The sequence below is a fragment of the Lepidochelys kempii genome, chromosome 10, assembly GCF_965140265.1.
Source record: "Lepidochelys kempii isolate rLepKem1 chromosome 10, rLepKem1.hap2, whole genome shotgun sequence".
In the NCBI taxonomy this organism is placed as follows: domain Eukaryota; kingdom Metazoa; phylum Chordata; order Testudines; family Cheloniidae; genus Lepidochelys; species Lepidochelys kempii.
Genome location: NC_133265.1, coordinates 23,164,402 through 23,183,372, shown reverse-complemented (window position 1 = coordinate 23,183,372; position 18,971 = coordinate 23,164,402). Strand labels below are relative to the sequence as shown.

Below are 18,971 nucleotides of genomic sequence, written 5' to 3'. Positions count from 1 at the left end.
TAGACCTTACAGCAGCACAGCTGCAGCTGTATGGCCTCTTGTTTAGCCGCACAGTCAGGAGAGAGCTCTCCTGCCAACATAATTAAACCACCCCCAATGAGCGGCGGTAGCTGTGTCGGCAGGAGACGCTCTCCCACCAACATAGTGCTGTCCACACTGACCCTTCTGTTGGTGAAACATGTATCGGTTGGGGTGTGTTTTTTCTCCACACCTCTAACCAATAAACAGTTTTGCCTATGAAAGTGCTAGTGTAGACAAAGCCTAAATTTTAAGAGTCTTCCCTCTTCTCCTCCCAAAGATTTCTGAAGATTCATCGATTACACCAAACATCCCAGCTATAACAGCCTTCTAGTCTATATTTGTTCCGAGTCGCTGTACTGAGTGTCTACACTGAAGCACTGCAGCACTGTAGTAATTTAAGTTGAGCCATAGGCCAAGTTGCACAAACACTTAATTTGATTTCAAGAAGGGGAAAGGATGAGAGACAGGGCTTTGTAGCATCTTTGTGTGGCCAAGGATTTTTCCATTTCCTGCCGAATGTGTGTGTGGATAAACTATTTTTCATTCAGCTCTATCAAACTATAATTTAAGAATTTTACACTTGTGTTTTTTGAGGGAAACAGTTTTATATGGAATATTTCAAAAGTTGATAATTTATTCAGGTGGTCCAGAAATTAAGGCCCCAATCCAGAACAAGCTCCATGGAGACAGATCCCTGTGCCCACACAGAGCTCACTGCTAGATTGGGGCCTAAAACTATTTGAAATCCCAATGGCCTCATACAACTGACTGCTGCTAAGAGACTTTCCTACCTCTGAAACTGGTGAGTCAGATAATCAGATGTTAACTGAAAAAAGTCGATAAAGCAGCTGACATTAATACAAACCATGATTAGATGCTAATTAGAACTCTGAGCTCATGGCAACAGTTTCAACAGCACTTTTTCAATATTCCATTTTAGCTCGAACTAGACTGGGCTGTCACATGGATTACTAATACAGTCTACCAATGCTCAGCACTACTTAGACATTGCATGTAAGTTCAAGGACATCAATGACACGTAAAGATTTTTTAAATTTTCCCTTTTTTCTTAAAGGCCAGGAAGGCCTAAAGCAACTACACATACTTTAAATGCTTCAAAATCCAGAAGTGGGAGCGGAAGCTTGATTGTGAGAAACGAAGATGAAGGTAAGTGGGAGTGCATAGGAAGGATAGGGAGAGGTTTTAATTAACTGCTGTTCAATATCAAGCCAACTCAAGCCATGTTAAAATCAGATCCTATATAACCTTCCTGAATTAGAACAACATTTTAAAAGCTATTTGTATTTTGGGGGGGAAGCTTATTATCTAAAAAGAGCACACAAAGAGTGTCTCTCCGGAGAGAAGAAAAATAAACACCAGTTTTGGTTTGAACAAACCCTTAACAGGAACAAGGCCCCCTTATTCCAGAATAAGAGAGTGTTCACATATGGAGTTGCTCAGGAACAGCTCTTCCTTCATGTGTAAATGCACACCAATGACATTTAAGTGTCATGTTCTTATTCTGTTTACTGTTGCCCATTACTGGGGCTTTAGATACATAAACAGAATTTGCTCCCCCTTTAGTCTTTCAGGGGCCTTGTCTATATTCAGCGTTGGATTAAAAAGTTTAAAAATTGCTTTGGTTTAAAAGAATATAATAAAAAACTTGTGAAAAACCCTGACTGTGCACTCAATTTGATTCAAACCTTCTAGCAAATGGGCTTCATTTTAAAAAAAAAAAAAAAAAGTATCCACCCACTGTTGTGAACAGTGTTGCAGTGGTTTTATTAACAGATTTAATTAAACAAAAAGCCACACATCTTTAGTTAAACCAATGTATTTTTGAATGCTTGCCTACTGCAACAAAAAATAAATATCATGGTAGTAAAAACTGATACGAATAAAGTTTGAAGGGACAGACAATAAACAGAACAAAATCTGATGGCCTCAAGATAGGCATCCATTTCTTGGGGTTTATTCATTAAGCTTGACTTAGATGGAAGCTGGACATTATGATTTTCTCTATCGTTGCTGTTCACCAGTTCACATGGCCTCATATCAATAAAAGCATTCATCAGTTTCACATGGACGTGGTATAACACGTCTGGATATGCTACAAAACATGTGGTATAGCAGGTCTTTAGTAGGTCAGGTAGGTGCAACTGAGAAATCTCAAAGCCCATACATTCCTCAGAAAATAATCTTGCAGATCCTATAGCAGGGGTGGGCAAACTTTTTGGCCCAAGGGACACATCTGGGTATGGAAATTGTATTGTGGGCCATGAATGCTCAAGAAAATGGGGTTGAGGTGCAGGCTCTGGGGTGGGGCAGGGGATGAGGAGTTTGGGGTGCAGGAGGGTGCTCCAGGCTGCGCCCAAGGGGTTCAGAGGGTGGGAGGGGCAGGGGGTCAGGCTCTGGGGGGCACTTACCTCAAGCAGCTCCCGGAAGCAGCAGCATGTCCCCCCTCCAGCTCCTATGTGGAGGCACATGCTGCCCTGTCTGCAGGCACTGCCCCTGCAGCTCCCATTGGCCACGGTTCCCAGCCAATGGGAGCTGTGGGGGTGGTGCTTGGGGCGGGGGCAGTGTGTGGAGCCCCCTGGCTGCCCCTATGCATAGCAGCCCAAGGGGGGACATGCTACTGCTTCTGGGAGCCACGCAGAATGGGGCAAGACCCCTACCCTGCTCCCCGGCTGGAGCACCGAAGTGGAGCAAACCCCAAACCCTGCTCCCCAACGGGAGCTTGAGGGCCTGATTAAAATGTCAGGAGGGCTGGATGCAGCCCCGGGCTGTAGTTTGCCCACCCGTCCTATAGCATATGTTGAAAGCCAATAACTAGAAGCAATACCTTGAAATTTAGGACCTCAATATTTGAGGAAACTGAACTGGGTGGCTGGTCAATTTATCTGGAAGTTTTTCCATTTCATTAATACTCAGTTTCAGATTTATTTTAAGTTTTAACATTGTCCTGTGTGATATATTCTATTAGTTGATTTTTCTAATATTTGGTCAAACACTTGCAGATCCTGAGTCCTCTTCAAAACCCACATAAAGAGTCTGTACACCTGCAGTAACCTAACTCAGTCAAGGCAATATGGTCCCTTTTACATGGCCAGCCAACTGTGTGACTTTTGGAAGTGAGATTGCCTTCAAACTCAGTGATCAATTTAACCCAATGCTCATAAACACAAAATGGTGTTAACACAATTCATTGAGATACATTATCAGGATATAAACCAAACAAGCTACCAATTAGCTACCTAAGGATTAACAGTATGCTTCATCCAGAGATAATGCTAAATACTTGGCTTTTATGAAGGGCATTTTATCCAAAGGTCTTAGAGTGCTTTTACAAACATTACATCTCATAGCACCTGTGACATGTATTATAGTCATTTTACAAATAGGTAAATTGAGGCTCTAAGTAGTACAGATATGCCCACACTTAATTCAGATCTTGCGTTTATTTGATCGAAACCATAGGGACAAAACTATCTGTGTTACAAATAATTCAGCCTCCTTATATTGATCAAGCTACAGGAAGTTGGTAATTAAATTCTGGCTAAAATTCTGCACAAGATAGATGCAACAGCCCAAGAAAATCCAAGCGATAATACACAATCAGAAGTTGCACTGTTCAGATGCTATAATTATGTAGCATAACAGAGCCCAGATGAAGTAATATAGGGATTTTTTTAAAAGTGGATCAGGTTTGTAAGAGATTTGATATCACCAACCTCAAGATAAAAATATATGGTGAACAAGCAAATTAATATACCCTGACTGTGGATACTCTATACAGCTTCCCTTTCTGTATTATCATAGCACCTAGAGGCCTCCAAGCCATGGACCTAGATTCAACAAAGTCTGATTCCAGGTGCTTAGCCAGTGACTACCACCAGCTCAGTGGTTTGACTTTCTTTAAAAGATCAGCAGCAATCATGCACTGCTTAATACTTTATTTAAATTTTAATAGATTATAGCACACCACATAGGGCAAGAAAAATATTTACACTAGCAAAAACCTGCAATAAGAGAACTAAAGACATTGTTCTCAAAGTCATTGCTGATGAAAGTGGAAACATGCGCAATGAGAACCAGATTAAGGAACAGTGGACAAGTTACTTTAAAAGGTTATGTATGAAGAGACTCCTGCCGATGATAAAACCAAACTAGGGTCTGGTGGCATCAGTCCTAGGAGAAGACATTGCAGAGGCATGGAGCAACATGAAAAATAAGAAAACTCTCGTCCCTGGTGGCATACCAGTTGTAGTAGAAGTTCTTGCAGCAAGTAGTGAACACATTTACAACTGTTTAATATCATAAGGACTGAAGATGCCTGGTGAAAAATATTAGAGAACAAGAGACATACAAGACTGTGGTAACACCACATCATGATCTCATGAGCCAGACGATGAAGATCTGGAATAAAGTTATTGAGAAGAGACTATGAAGAGAAGCGAGATCAGTGACAATGAGTTTGGATACGTAACAGGCAAGTCAATAATGGATGCTATTTTTGCATTAAGATTGGTTGTGAAAGAACAGAGAAAAAAGAGGAAAACCCTGCATATAGCATTCAATCTTGAAAACACATATGACCTCATTCTGAGGGAAGTCATCTGATGGTGTACGAGGATGAAACGGATGCCTGAAGACTATATCGGACATGTACACGGGTGCTTTCACCATAGTTAAAAAAACATGTGGAGAAACTGAACAGTTACTAATAAGAGTTGGAGTACATCAAGGCTTGGCACTAAGCCCATTTTTGTTCACATTGGTGTGCAACACCCTTACAGAAAACATCAAGAGTGGCACCTTGATGCCGATGATGTAGGGTTCATGGGGGGGGAAGCAAAAAGGAAAGGGAAGAAGAATTAGAGATGCAGGTGTATACTTGAAAAAAAATGGCACAAGAACTAACAGAAATAAAAAAAAAAAAAAAAAAAAAAGAGTATATGGTCTGTAGATTCGATAATACCCACCAGGAAGACCATGAGAGTAAGTCATGGGGAGGGAGGGAGGGAGGGAGCAGCCATTACCAGAAAGCATAGAAGTTTAAGTACCTATGTTCCATAGTATACAATAATGGTGAACTCAATGACAAACTTACGAGCAGCAGAGGAAAGGCATGAACTAAATGGAAAGAAGTAATAGAAGAATGCCTATCAAACTGAAAAGAAAGATTTACAAGACAGTAATTAGGCCTGCACTTTGGTATGACTCTGAATGCTGGGCACTGAGGAAGAGACAGGATCAGATCTGGAGTACAGTGGAAATGCTAAGATAGATGCCTAGGGTTACAAGGATGTACTATGTTCAGAACAAACATTAGGGGAAGTGTGAAGGTGGTACCGATTATAGAAAAGCTGAGGGAATCCAGGGTTGGATGATTTGGGCATGTGAAAAGACAAAGAATAAATAGAAAACAGGCTGTTATACTGAGAAGAGAAGGTTGGAAGACCTAAAACTAGATGGATGTCATTCGAAAGGAAACTGTAGAGTTTCCAAGGAACAGACTAGAACGGAGAAGAACTCAAAGAGATGACCCTATGTGGATTGGATTAATGACAGAAGAATAAATTACACTAAGATTATGCATTAACATAGGTTTACATTTTTAAAATATATTTGAAATCATGACAACCTATTTAGTTTAAATAAGGATATTTTCTATAAAAAGATTAATTTTTAATGCCCCAACAAATGTCCCAATGTTTTACTCACGTTTCCATTCATTCACCCAAAACATTTTACATTTATATACCATAGCTTAGATCTTGGAACTCAACATGCTTTTACTGCTATTTACATATAACATATCACGGACATTCACCCATTTGTGGAGCGAACAGCAACAGTAAAAACATTGCCCAAGTTTGAAAAGCAGAAGAAATTTTGGCCAGAAACACCATGGTAAGCCCCGATTTAGAAGTGCCATGAGATCTTAAGCATCATTCAGAGCAGGCAGAACTTGAGTTTCTAGCAGCATTTTAATGGACTGAGAGTTGGGATATATGAAGTGAGCCATTCATTTAATTCAAAGAGAAATTGCTTACCTGAAAGAAATAAGCAGGCTCAGTGATGAATGGATGGCAGAGGTTGAAATAGAACTTGAGAGTCCTGTCTCCTAGTCCTCAAAAAAGCTCTTTCCGTATAATGATTCAGATAGCAACGGTAGTGGTGAAAGGCAATAGACTATATAAATGGCAAAGGACAGAGGCAGCAGTTGAAAGATACCAGTTAAGTACAGTGCCCCACAGAGCTATTTTTAAGTTGTGTATGCAAATAATTAAGCTACATTAAACGATCCAAAACCAGAATATACAAAAATATTCTAACAGTAGCATACAGACTAAATGTAAGACTGGATCTACTTTCACACTGACGCAGACAGTTCTCTTCCACTTTAATACATTTTATACACATATGCCTTTATATCAGTAGCACAAAATAACGGACAAACTGTAGCTCCTTTGTGCAGGCTATCACGTCTCCTCAGCTTCCAATCTATGGAACCATGGCTAGGAGGCAAGGGCCAAAGATTCTGGCCTCCGTCCCTCCATAATTGTCTGTAGTCTCCCTCCCCTGGTCACAGTGCTATTGACTCACTACACCCAAATATGCTGTGTTACTTGGTGGAGATGAATCACTGAGCGCTCAGTGGAGAGTTAGTAGGGCAGCATAAAATCCACCTACTTCAACTTTCCTCGTTAATTGTATTTTAGGAATCATAACTACTCAGTTCTGCTCCGGCTCCCCAGCCCTACCCATTTTCCCCCAGGCCCAGATTCCTCCATGTCTTTTGAAGAGGGAAAAGACCATTTATGGGGAGGAGGCATCATCCCTTTAAGTCTTTCCACCCAGACAGGCTCCCACTACAGATTTGTTCCTCTGCACAGCACAGAAGTCACTGAACTGAGGGGTAAGCCAGGCGGTTAAACCACAACACCAATGAGTAGCTCCACTCAAACTAAAAGTTTCAGAGTAACAGCCGTGTTAGTCTGTATTCGCAAAAAGAAAAGGAGGACTTGTGGCACCTTAGAGACTAACCAATTTATTTGAGCATAAGCTATAGCTCACGAAAGCTTATGCTCAAATAAATTGGTTAGTCTCTAAGGTGCCACAAGTACTCCTTTTCTTCAAACTAAAAGTGACGCTCATTCCGATTAGCTACTACATTACACATAAACAACTGAATGTCAAGTAACAAATCCTACTCCAGCGAGTGACAAAGATACTCCTCTTCCATGACAAGTATGAATGGAGGTTGTGAAACTTTCATAACCATACTCAAGCCTGGTGATGATGCATCTGTGGCTGGAAACAGTTTGAAACAATTCAAAACCAGACAAATCCTGAGTCGTTATGATTCTCCTTCCCGCAAAATAAGGTGGTATTTTCAGCTGAGTTAGGTTGGAGGTTTGAATTCATGCAAACCCAGAATCTCAAAGCAAGTTCCCAGGATACAAACCCATGCAATTTTAAACCAAGAACAGGGTTCAAATTCACATCCTAATCTGAAACTGCTGACTTTAACAAGCGAGAGATTCTGCTGGCCACACCTCACAGAAATGTAAGCCACCTGGTTACACAATTTAGTTGTCTAGCTACTGGAGACATTAAAACCTTTAGGGGAAAATTATCCCAAAAGAGCCATAACTTATTAACTAAGCATTTATTGCTGAAGTCCAGATTCTGTCAACATTTCCACCAGATCAAGTGTATCAAGGATTTACAACAGATACAAAAAGTCCTCAGGATAAAACTTGGAAACTATAAAGTTGGCTGAAAGGCATCTGTGCACAGTGGAGTGAAACTCAGCAACAGTATGCTTAGATAAACATACAAATTAAAAATACTTTGTGTGCACGCTTAACAATTAAAAAGCCCTCTGAATCCTCATTAAAGTGGAGAGGTAGGCCTTGTCTACATAGTTTTTGTAACATTAACTACATGCATTTATCTTGATTAAGAAAAGGTGTCGGTTTTGTATTTTAAGTTGCTAACCTGAACTAGTTCTAAGTTGTAAAATCCTAGTGGAGAACAAAGCAAAGGGTATGATCACTCAGGGAGAGAGGGAGGAGGAGATACACAACATAGATACAGTTTAAGTGGCACAGGAACCATAAAGACAAGGCTTAACATGTCTGAAACAATGGCTCTGCTGTAATCTATGCTCACCCCTAAAATACAGCATGACCAGTTAATTCCAACGTTAGCCTGTGGCGTTGTCTTCACTAAAAAGCCTGGTGGTAGGCTAGTTTTTACCATGACCTGCTAACACACATGACTACAAACTGCCTTGTCCACACTTGGGCTTAGTCTACACTTAACCATTAGTGCCACATGGCTACATATACATCAGTCAAGGGTGTGGGGAAACCAGCTCCCCACACACACACACCCCAGACCAACACAGCTATGCCAACCTAACGCCGCACTGTGGACACAGCTAGGTTGACATAAGCATTCCATTCTTTGGGGAAGTGGTGTTCCTACACTGACAGAAAAACCTCTTCTCTTGGTATAGACGGTGCTTACGCTATGGGATTGTGCCCACACAGCCATGCCAGAATAGTCTCCGTACTGTACACATGGCTTAAGATTTTACTATGTATTAGTAACCATGTGAGCCAACACATGGTAAAGAAACTCTCCTTATGCAGCGGATGCACGCTGCACCTTACCAGGGTTTCTTAATCATGTTTGGCTGAATTGACAGAGACAGTCTCACTGGAAAAAAAAACAAAACAAAACACCCTTTTTTGTCTGTGAAGACAGGACTCAAATGTGTACTGTGGGGAGCCAACAGCAAAGTGGGAGAAAGAAATCAGGAAGTGCAGAGGTGCATACAAATACTGATTGTAGTAGAAGCCAAAAGCTGAAAGAGACAGGGTTAGTTTCAGGACTGGGAGGAACAGGTCAGAAGTAGAAAGGAAGAACTGAGTCATTGACTTAACCTTTAATCCATAATTATTGTTTGGACTGGTTTCAGTCTGTATATATTTAAACAATTACATGGTATACAATGATTCAACAACACAATTCAATAGCTGGAAAGAGGATAATAAATTATTTATGAATAACTTTTAAAAAATCCCAATAAACAGTTCATGGACAAATAAGTGGCTAAAGGATTTTTGTCAGATTACAGCAATATTTATATTTTAAATGTCTTTTTACATTTTAAAATATTAAAATTGACGCAACCTTTAAAAAAGTCTCCATTATTTATGGGTTAGGGGTTGTTTGTGTTTTTACTTAAAACAGCAACTTTTGTTTATAGACTATTTCACTTCCTGCTCTCGTCTTACACAATGCTGCAATGTTTGGATGTAGATATTCCCCCGTGCTGTGTTTGCAAGTCAAACAAAAAATTGGGTTCTATGAAGTTTTTTTAAAAAAAAGTTCTGTTATGTATTTTTAGAAAAATTACATAAGCCTAATGTACTAATTATCAATCTTGAAGGGGCACAGTCACAATCACCAACTACTACTGTAATTACATCGGTAAGAGGAAAAATGCCAGCTTATTTTGTCGGAGTTATGCCAAAGATATACTGGACCATAGTGTGTAAAAGTTGATTTGACCAAAGATTACACTGCTATCAAAATATGGATGATTAAAAACAAGCTAAAGCCTGTATTTCTTAAATCATTGGTCTCTGTGTACAATAATATTTAGCCTCTGTTTGAGAGCAGACATGTAACTTGCTTTTTGTCTGTGCATAACTGGAGTGAAGCCTTTTACATAAGGCTAGGAGAATATTCTCCTATGATCATTAATTTTGTTGTTGCTCTCAGGTATAGGAACGCAGATCAGAGACTTGCTGCTGATGGCAGGGTATAGAAAACAACAACAATCTCTCTTTGTGAAAAAGACCAATTTTCATACAGTTTCCCGCTCTCCTGTAATAAGGTCCAATTCAAAATTCTGATTTTATTAAATTTCTTTTCTACATGTCTTTGCATGAAACTGACAACTTTGTGGAGTTGTTGGGTTGGTTTTTTAAAAACACTTCTCAGAAAGCAGTCGGAGGACTACACCTCCTTTACAGAAGTCTATGCATTTCACTTGTGAACAGTTCACCAGATCTAGCTGTTAATCAAACATGCAGCTCAAGAGAAACTGAATACACACAGTCTAGTTTGTTAAGAGGAATGCTTGCAAACATGCCAGTTAAAAAAATAAGTGACAAAAACAAAATGAGGCATCTGCTTAATGTTGTGTCTTACATACGGTTTGGAAGAGACGACATATTATGACATGCAGGGAACAGTAACAGGCACCTCTGCTGAACCTAGGATAGGCTGGCAATAGTCTGCCTGGTGTGTTCAGATCTGTTTAAGATTCTCCCATTAATGCAAGAACAAAAGGTCAGACTAGTTGATCATGATGGACCCTTCTAACCTTACAGTCTGTAAGTCTATGAGCATAAAAAGCTGCTTTTTCAGATTGTGTAAAATAAGTGTACTTCCCCTAGGGAAAACTCTCCCCATTTGAAAATCCATTAGAGCCAATGGCCCTCTGCTCCAGACCACAGTACTTGATTCAATATGGGCCAGCCATCTTGAAATTCCCTCTCTGTATTTTAAGGTTAAGCTGGTGCAATTTTAAAATCAGGAAAAGAAGATACTTTTGTTCATTACGCTTCAGAAAAGTTCCCTTTGTGTATTTTAATATCCAGGATCCCCTAGTGGACTTTTGCTTAAATGTTTTATTTGTTGCATTAAAAAAGGCAAGCCACAGACTCGAATTCCCCAGGAATATCTGTCTTGCTGTGTGTATCATACAGAAACTCAAGTACACATAATGGTGTAAAGGAATTTGGCCTGTACAGATCATTGCACGTTTGTTAAACAGGAAGAAAAGTTGTGAGAGGGACTGTTTTGTTTGGGGGGAGGGGCAGGGCAGGGGCATGGTATTTCCTACCCTAGGAAAAACGCACCGCGAGAACACTGGTGGAATCTTTAAACTACACACACCCAGCCAGGAAATCCTAACTGGAAGGAAACAGAAGCTGTGGCCAGGTGAACTTTACTAGAAGGAAACAAAAGGCATGGTGAATGAGTCAGAAAGAACTAATGTAGAATTTCTCCCACAGGAACAGTAGTGAAGATAATCTCTTAGTAAGATGGAGGTGTGGAACACGAACTCCAAAATCCAAAGCCCAAAAAAAGCAGGGAGGGGGCATATATAGGCTTAAACACTATGGCCAGATTCACTTTACACCGACACTGGTGTAAGTTAAGATTTACTGTTGAAGTCAACTGAGTTGCATTGGCATAAAAGTTTAGTGTGCTAGAAAAAATCCAGCCTTTAGACTTAGTGGGTCCAGTTCTCCTGTCACTTGCATTAGTTAGGAATCACACATGGTGCACAAGTGGGATGGAGTGTACCCTGATCTGGCCAGCTAAGAATTCCCCCCTGCCCCGGGGGTGGGGAAGCTCTCTGGTGGAGCAGAGCCAGTGTAGTTGGCCCAGTCACCACCCCCTCACTTATTCTCAGTATAGACAGAGCTGATGGCATTCAGACTGTACCCAGCTAGTACAAAGTCATAAGGTCCATTGCCAGCTAGCATAAGTTTAGTACCTCCCAGACTACTCTAACCTATACCAGGGCACTGTAAATTGGCCCTGATAATCCGGAAGCTGTGCCGTCTATTAGCCAATTACATTAGTACGGGGACACACATGGAAACATGGGACAGTGGCGATTCTGGGCCCGTGCACGGATGCCAAGAGGAAATACAATTTCATAACTGGACCTAAATTTTTTCAAGATTTCACAAGAGGAAATACAAACAATATTCAGCATGACCTAATTTAAATGTACACAACAGCAAAAAAACACAACCACCAACCAATTACAAGCAAGGAGTTCGGAGTGAGACAGATACTAATACTTCACCTGATACTGGAATTAGTTTTTGATACTTACATTTTCCTGAGCAAGAATCAAGCCCCTTCATATTAAATCTCAGGTTCCAAACTAGAAAGCAGACTAAGGCTTCGTTACGTACTCTGTGAAAGCTAAGGCAAATGACTTCCAAGTGGATATTTTGACAAACTACACTTCCCACAAGCATCTTTCAAGCAACTTTCTTAAAGAGCAACATGATTTGGGACAAGCAATGAAGTCTGGGAAGAATTAATGTTCTGTATCAAACAACAGTAAGTGTCACATGCTGTCACAATCAGAAAAAGAAGCTTTTGATTTTAAAATGATCTACTAGTATTCTGTCACCAGTTCAGACATCTTCATCCATGAGTTACTTTGCACTTAGATAGGCTTTTTATCAGAGGATCTCAAAATAAATACTTTATCATTAAATCTCACAGCATTTGCCTGTGGTAAATAAGCAATAGATAGAGATCTTTCATCCACCACTGGCATGTAATGCAGCAATTTCACAGCTTATGTCAACATTAAAAGTGTAGACAAAAGCAAAGATAATCTTAATCCAATTGAAACAGCAGGGGAGAAATGTAATTACCCAAATTGGAATTCTGCCAACACAAGTGATAAAAACATCCTTTGAATAGTTACCATGGCATCTTTATATGTAAAAGGTCCTTGCCACTTATTATTGTGTCATATGAAAAAGGGTCCTTTTCTGCAGTTCAGTGCCTGCTGGCACAATACTGGGACAGTGGGAGGATTTGCCATCTATTGTGCTGCCACCACCACTTCCATAGGAAACATGATCTGTGGAGGTCTCCCAGACATGACCTTTGGAGGTCTCCCAGGGCCAGCACAACCCTGCTTGGCTCATAAGATCTGACACCATCCTAGCACATGGCTCCTGAAGTTGGACTGAGTTTGCAGACTGAAGTGTTAAATTGGAAACAACGATTTTGTGGAAGATTTTTGTTTGTTTTAAATAAACTATTTGCTTTCTTCAAGCTTCTGGAGCAGGATTCAGGAGGAATTTAAAGTATTGCTTTAGTATTTTCCTTATGTCTACATACCCATCTCTCAAGCCAGATCTCCTCAATAAGTTAAAGATGTCTAAACATATTTTGGCACAGTGTAGAAAGGGTTGAGCAAATAAAAAGTATTTCATGCTTTCATGTTTGGCTTATGTTAGAGAAGCTCTCAAGTAATGCAAATTATGCCAATGATTTATCATGCAAATTTATCTGGCAATTATGGAACTCCATTCACTTCCAAGGATAAGAAATTCTCTAAAACATTCCTGATTACTTGCTCTTGTGGGAGAGTTCAGCAAAATAGGAATATTTAAGAGAAATTCTATATTTATCTGTAACAAGTTTGCTCCCTTAACTTGGTTATACAGGATAATGTACCCAACTGCAGCAGTGGAAGAATGATAGCACGCCAGCATACATCACTCAGGATAGTACCACTAGTCAGTTTTCTTCTTTTAATAAACTGTGAGAGAAAGGCTTATTAAGGAAAGTGGTTTTGTATTTGCTCCAGGTAAGCATTTACAGTAGTGTCTTTTCTTAGAAATGCCACATGTGCCAACCTCAGACAGCAGTAGATAAAACTTCAGATACAGCTGTTGTTACAGTATCTACAGTGTAAGAACAGATATACAGTATTAGTTTTTGGTATTACAGACACACACCACCCCCCAACATGCTAGAGATAGATGATGGTTTCTACTCCATAGAGCTCACAATCTAAAAGACAAATAGGGAAAAAAAAGACTAATTAAGTGAAAAATGACAAGCAAAGGGGCCAAGGTGATTGGCCACATCTCCATACTACTATGTTTTTGATAATGGAATGTGTGTTTTGTAGATTTTCCCCAACTGCCTACAAGAATTGAGTTGATTAAATAATAGCATGGTTGCAGGGTATCATGGCAGAAATGAGTCTGCATTCATATCCCTCCAGAAGGGAAGGTAGTCAACTTCCAGACCAGTACATGTAAGTACCGAGCCTGGTCTACATTAAAAACTTAGGTCAGTATAAGTACTGTGCTCATGTGTGTAAATAAATCCACACCTGAGTGCTGTAACTATGCCAGCCTCACTGAAGCATAGATGCAGACAGGTCAACAGAAGAATGCTTCCTTCAACCTAACTACCATTGCTCAGAAAGACAGAGTTCCTACAGTGACGGAAAACCCCCTTCTATTGCTATAGTCCGCATACACTCTACAGGGGCATAGCTATGGCACTGCAACACCTGTAGACATGGCCTCAGAGTCTGTACAAACCCTGGCCTACTGTTCTCTTCACCATAGAAGCAAAAAGTTCCCGATGACTAAAATGAAAAGCTGCACATTTACTGTACTTTTACCAGCTGTCCCCAATCACTGCTATTTTTACAGCATAGTGGCATTAGTATTCTTGAGCCTGTAACCATAATGCGCTAGGATTCCTAATTACTATTAAACAAGAAGAAAAGGAGTACTTATGGCACCTTAGAGACTAACAAATTTATTTGAGCTAGTTATGCGACCCCCGAGCATGCACAAATAAATTGGTTAGTCTCTAAGGTGCCACAAGTACTCCTTTTCTTTTTGCAAATACAGACTAACACGGCTGCTACTCTGAAACCTATTAAACAAGAGGGGATGTATTTCTTTTCATGCTCTCAACTATCTCCCAGTACTGCAACCTTTCATTAATGGGGATATTTTAAATAAAAGTTAACAGCAACACTAGTGTCTTCCAGGACAAGAGAATAAAGCAGATGATCTACCATAATCACTTTTAAAGATATCAATTTTTTTTTAACACAGTTCTAGTTTTACAGAATTAATCCAATAGGACCAAAAAAATAACTTCTGCTAAGACCATTGGAAGAAAGCATTTACTTGTACTTTTATTGTGTGAAATTCAGCTTCAGAAATAGAATGAATTTAAGTTTGCTATGGGAGTATGCTGGAAGAGATTGTTCTTATATGCAAAATTAAAAAATAATGTTAAAAAAAATCTAAGGAAAAGAAACTCTACCCTTTAACACACTCCAAAATACTAACTGGTCAAGAATATCCTCCAAACGTGTAGTTACTGGTTGCCCACATATATTCTCCTGTTGCTTTAACTGAACATCGTATTCCTCACTTCTTGTGCCTAAGCTGTTTGGGGTTGCTGGCTCTGTTACAATACCTGCCACTTTTCATCTAGTCATGCTGGTGTATTCTAGTAATGGGTGTCAGTTTTCTTGTATGTGTACGTAGTTCTGTAAAGTACTCTGTGGTATTTACTGACAGTACATGCCATCTTTCACAGGCCTCACTTTTTTTCTGGCTTTTCAAGGCTGCTTTGTTTTTGAAGTATAGATGATTTAAGCTATTTTATTTTTGTCACCTCTCTCTGGTAACAGACAGTATCCAACATCAATCCTTATGTTATCAGCTTTTTCCAGTCAACTCACAAATTCCCATAACAGACCTATAAAAACATCAGCACTGCATATAGTATATAATCTTCAAATACATACAATGCACTATTACAGAGGAAAAGCGAAAGCTGTCACCAGTAGTGTACAATAGCATCTTGCTAATAGGTCTTCTTTTAGATGACAAATTAAAACTATGAGTAATCTGTTACTGCATATATTTTTCCATGAACCTGTACCTCAGAACAAAGGTAGACAATTGGTTAGTCTCTAAGGTGCCACAAGTACTCCTTTTCTTTTTACTATTTTGAGGGACAAAGAAAAAGAAATAACTCATCTGTACACTTGGTGGTAGGGTTGCCATCTTTTAGGTACAAAAAGCAGGGACATTCAGGATGATCCTGAGTCCATAAAACTAGGCAGCTTGCAGTGTGTACTCAGCACCCCTACAGATTTCCTGGGACAGCTACCTCAAAAGGGGATGATCCTGGGAAAACCTGGATAGGGGCAACCCTCCTTGGTGAGCAAGAACCCAGAAGAGAATGACCTAGGAAAAACAAGGAATTTTGATCCTAAACCAACCTGTCCAATACAAACTGGGATCTCAAATCTGTCCTAGAAGAAAAATGATTGTCCTTCCCTCATGTATAATATCCTGATATGATCTGCCTAGCACTTGTGTAGCAAAATATACCAAAACTGCTGCTCTGTCTCTTCTCCATTAATGAGGCCATGCTGTTGTTGGGAAAGTGCATTTGGCTAATTGTGTGTGCGCTCCATCCACACAGCACAGCATGAGACACAACTGCTCTAAGGAAACTGAGACAAGAAGTCATTATTTTGACCAAACAGCAAGACTGCACTGGTATGCCACTGCACCCAGAATTTTTAAGTGAAAAGCAGAAGTAATTAAATATATCATTTGTCCAGACCAAGTTTTTGGTTGTCTGAACAATAAGATCTTTCCTAGTTTAACTTTTTCCTATTGTTTTCATAGAAATTTTTAAAATTAGAGTGGCGCAGATTCCTCAAAAGTTTATTGGAGAATAAAGGCTCTATCATGTATGATGCCAAGTTTCTTCCAGAAGCTGATCAGAACTTTGAAATAAGGGGTCCTAGGAAAGAAGATTTTACAACTGACATAATGGGAATTATATTCTGGTTTACATTTTTCTTCAATAAAACTTCACAAGCAAAAAAATATTTTAAATAAATGATCAATGTTCACCCTTGAATTTTTTTAAAGAACTTTCTGTTTCTTAAAACTAGCTCTGTTATAGGCTGACAAGATTTAACATTAGATGTTGGAGTGACAGTGTCATTTTAAAATAAAATTGTGTCTTTTCATAAGACCTGGCAACATAAGTTTTGAGAAAATAGCTGAACATTTAACAAACAATGTATATCTTAGCTCCCAGAATTTGTGGTCATGGCTGCAGATCATCTGAGAATTTTTTGTAAACTCCTAATTTTAATATCCAGCTAGACCACCTCCAAAACCTAGCTGGAGACAGATCCGGGTGGCACTCTATCTGCAAAGAGGCCACACCACTTTGGGATAAAGAATAAAGAATATAAAGAGGATAAAGAATTTGAATATAATTGGCTAAGTGCTGAAGCTATTAATTTTGTCTACACATGGACACTCGGGAAAGTTAAGCTTCAGTTAAAAATTAATTGAAGGTGTGAATTTAAAGTGCATTAGTTAAACTGCATTAAACTCATGTGTGGATACTCTCATTCAGAAAAGTGATTTCAGTCCACTAATGAAAGTGAACTAAGGCCACTAATGAATGAAAGCTTCCACCCAGGGGTTTCATGTGCTTTTGGTTCAACTTTCCTACATTATCCTGTGTAGATACGCCCTTTCACTTTTGATCATTTGTAACAGTGTGTTCCACTGCCATCAGTTTTAGGGACGGTTTATCCGAGGAACTTAATTCAGCATAGACTAGGGTGTGAATTTCAGATCGAATAACTAATCCCAATTAACTCTTTAGGAATAGTTAATTCAGAGTAACTCTAAGTATATACAAACCCACAGAAGAGCTCATGTCAAAATTTCACTTGCCAGCATTAAATGTTTTTTAACTAAACATTAAAAAGTTTTAAACAAATGCAGTAACCAAGTATTACAATACGTCCTCAAAAATACAGGTTTACAGCTCCAGAGCTAACAAACATAAAGATGAGGAAAGACAATTGAGTGACTCTGCAAAATTACAAATCTATAGAAAACAGACACTTTGCAACTGCAGAAGCTAGGTTGGGCAAACTGGGTTACTAAGCATCCTCAAATTTTGGTTTCACTTCAGAGAAACATTTTTTCGGGGTTTCAGAGTAGCAGCCGTGTTAGTCTGTATTCGCAAAAAGAAAAGGAGGACTTGTGGCACCTCAGAGACTAACAAATGTATTTGAGCATAAGCTTTCGTGAGCTACAGCTCACTTCATCGGATTTCACAAATTCCAAGCAGCTCGATCCCAGGCTATGCCCTTGGAAGTCACACGATAGAAACACCATCCGATCAGCCCACTTTACTTGAAAAGGGATACAAGCCGCAGATAAAGAACTGAAAGGTTGCGTTAGATACAATTGTACTTCCTCATGTACCCCTCTAGTCCCTTACAGCTTATGGAGTCGCTTTTTCTTTACACTGGTGGGAGGAACTGGGGCCTTCACTGTTCAAACCGATTTCTCTAGAGATTTAAACCACCCCACTGAGGCAGCACAGAACGCGTCTGGAAACGTGGCTAGGAGCCGTGGGCCGCCCCGTTCAGAAGGGGAAGTCGCTGCCTGGCCGGGGAGCCCGGGGACGGAACGTGGCGGAGGGAGGGGGGTGGATGGCTGCAGCCCCCCCCCCCCCCCAGCCCCTGCCGGGGTCGGTTTCACGCAGTCCCACATGGCTCAGTTTGTGCGCTGTGTCCAGCGGGCTCTGCTGCGGGGCACGGTGCTGGAGGGAGAGGAGCACCGAGCGCTAAAGGCGGGCGCAGGCGGGCACCCCCCCGGGATCCTCGTGGGAAGCAGAGAAAGAGCAAGGAGGCTGCGCCCGGGTCAGCCCCGGCTCGGAGCAGCAGGGCTCGCTGCGGCCGATCTCCGAGCGGGCCCAAGGAGGGCCCCTGCCCAGCGCCCCAGGCTGCCCCCTCAGCAGAGGGAAGGGGCGCCGGGCTCCTGCACAAGCCCAGCCCGGGACAGCCGGGCAGCCCGAGCCGCGGCCAGCCCCGAGGGCCGCTCCCTCCGCCCCCCATGGAGGGGCCCGAGGTAGCGCAGGACCTCGAGCAGCCCGTCCCCGCACCGCCGCCCGAGCCCACGCCCGCAGGCAGCGCCGCCCTTACCTCCTGCGCGGGGACTGGGGGCCGCCTGCTGCCTGGGCTGAGCTGGACCCGCTGTACTCCCGGCCCGAGTTTGCGGCTTCCCTGCGCCTGGACTGGCGGAGACAAAACTACACCCTCCCGGGCCGCTCCTCGCCCCCGCCCCTTCTTCCCGGCCCGGCGCGGCACTCGCCTCCCCCGCCTCGCAGCTAGGGTGGGGAGCCGGGCTCCGGGGAGTTAATGAGCGGCCCCGCCCCAGCGAGTGACCCTCCCCGCCTTGGCCTGTGCCCCCTAGCACCGCAGCCCGGGGTCGCTC

General features: G+C 41.2%; 1 protein-coding gene across 2 annotated transcripts in view; it reads right to left on the bottom strand.

Annotated features, from left to right (window-relative positions):
• LITAF (lipopolysaccharide induced TNF factor) overlaps nucleotides 1-18,768 on the bottom strand; it is a 25,104-nt gene extending 6,336 nt beyond the window's left edge. Inside the window, exons 1-2 of one of the 2 annotated variants that reach the window (XM_073362433.1) lie at nucleotides 18,680-18,768; nucleotides 6,081-6,219 (exon numbers count right to left, since the gene is read on the bottom strand). The gene's annotated coding sequence lies outside the window, so the exon portion shown is untranslated. The remainder of the gene's footprint in view (nucleotides 1-6,080; nucleotides 6,220-18,679) is intronic. The other variant, XM_073362434.1, reaches the window with a different exon arrangement.
• Between the last annotated feature and the right edge of the window lie 203 nt (nucleotides 18,769-18,971).